At 44.4% G+C, this 1,737-nt stretch overlaps 1 pseudogene; it reads left to right on the forward strand.

Annotated features, from left to right (window-relative positions):
* Positions 1-319: 319 nt before the first annotated feature.
* Positions 320-1,737, forward strand: part of LOC115125917 (fibrinogen alpha chain-like) — a 17,273-nt pseudogene continuing 15,855 nt past the window's right edge.

Here is a 1,737-nt window from a genome sequence, read left to right on the forward strand (position 1 = left end):
CCCCTCCCCCAGGAAGTCCCTCCCCCTCCCACAAACTATTTTCTGAGGAAACAAAACTGATCTGAGTCTCTGTGTCGTCTGTCTGTGTGACAGTGAACAACCGTCCAAATGGCTCAACAGGGAGTTCTGCTGGACCAGGACAGTTCTGTTGTTCTGTCTGTCTGGATCTACTGAAAAGGCCGGTACTATTCCCTGTGGACACAGTTACTGTAGGAGCTGTATTGAGGGCTGCTGGGATCAGGATGTTCTGAAAGGGGTCTATAGCTGTCCTCAGTGCAGAGAGACCTTCACTCCAAGGCCTAATCTGAGGAAAAATAACATGTTGGCTGAGCTGGTGGAGAAACTGAGGAAGACAGGACTCCAGGCTGCTCCCCCTCCTGCTCTGTGCTATGCTGGACCTGGAGATGTGGCGTGTGATGTCTGCACTGGGACCAGAAAGCAGAAAGCCCTCATGTCCTGTCTGGTGTGTCTGGCCTCTTACTGTGAGACTCACCTCCAACTTCACTATGAATCTCCTGCTTTCAAGAAGCACAAGCTGGTCAAAGCCACGGCACAACTACAGGAGAAGATCTGCTCTCATCATGACAAACTGCTGGAGGTTTACTGTCGTACCGATCAGCAGTGTATCTGTTATCTGTGTACAATGGATGAACATAAAGGCCATGATACAGTGTCAGCTGCAGCAGAGAGGACTGAGAAACAGGTAAGACCAGAACAACTTGTTGGTGGCTGTCTGATAAACAAAGAATTAAAGATACAGTAGGAACTAAATCTGTTTGAATATGAGATCATTACATTATATACAATATGAAATGGATCCACAAATATGAACACAAACCTTGAGTATATGAGATATGTTAACCCAGTTCTCCAAATGTATCACCATTTTCTAAGTCAAACACTATTATCATTCTGAATGCTTTTGAGTCCAAAGTTCCAGTCTCAACCCCTTGATACACATGAAGGCCTACCATAAAAACTATAATTCACATAGCAACATAATATAATATTGTAAAGGGACTTCCTCAGGATTATCGACCCCTTCCTCTCTATGGGTCCTATGTCACATTACTATACTATTGATCTACTGGACTAATAAAGCTGATAGCTCATTGAAGAGTGATTCTCCCACAGAGGCAGCTGGGGATGAGTCAGCAGAAGGTCAGCAGAGATTCCAGGAGAGAGAAGGGCTGAAGGAGCTCCAACAGGCTGTGGAGTCTTTCAAGGTGAGTATTGTTGACCAGAGGAGACACAATTTCACTTCTCTCCTCCAGTCAGAGAGAGAGGGCCCCTATTCAATCCCACTGACCCCACTGTTGGGATCAGGCTGTCTGGACCCCTTTCAGAGAATAGACTGGTTCATGTAACTGACTAGGCTGCCTCATCACATAACCATCACAGTAACCATGACTGACTCATGTCCCCTATACATTAAATGGAACTGTCTCTCTCAATTGAATTAAATTCATAGGGCTTTATTGGCATGAAATATATGTTTACATTGCCAAAGCAAGTGAAATAGACAATAAACAAAAGTAGAAATAAACAATCAGAATTGAACAGTAAACATTACACTTGGAAGGGATTTGGGGGATGGGAGGGTCTATTAGAAGTTAGTAGGACTCTTTATTTTCTCAGAAGTACTGAGTTAGGTAGGAGATTTAGGTGGTAAACCGTGATTGAACACACTCCAGCACAGTAGGTAGCGCCATGCACCTTTAACGTTGGTTTGAGGAC

The sequence above is a fragment of the Oncorhynchus nerka genome, linkage group LG8 (assembly GCF_034236695.1).
Source record: "Oncorhynchus nerka isolate Pitt River linkage group LG8, Oner_Uvic_2.0, whole genome shotgun sequence".
In the NCBI taxonomy this organism is placed as follows: Eukaryota; Metazoa; Chordata; class Actinopteri; order Salmoniformes; family Salmonidae; genus Oncorhynchus; species Oncorhynchus nerka.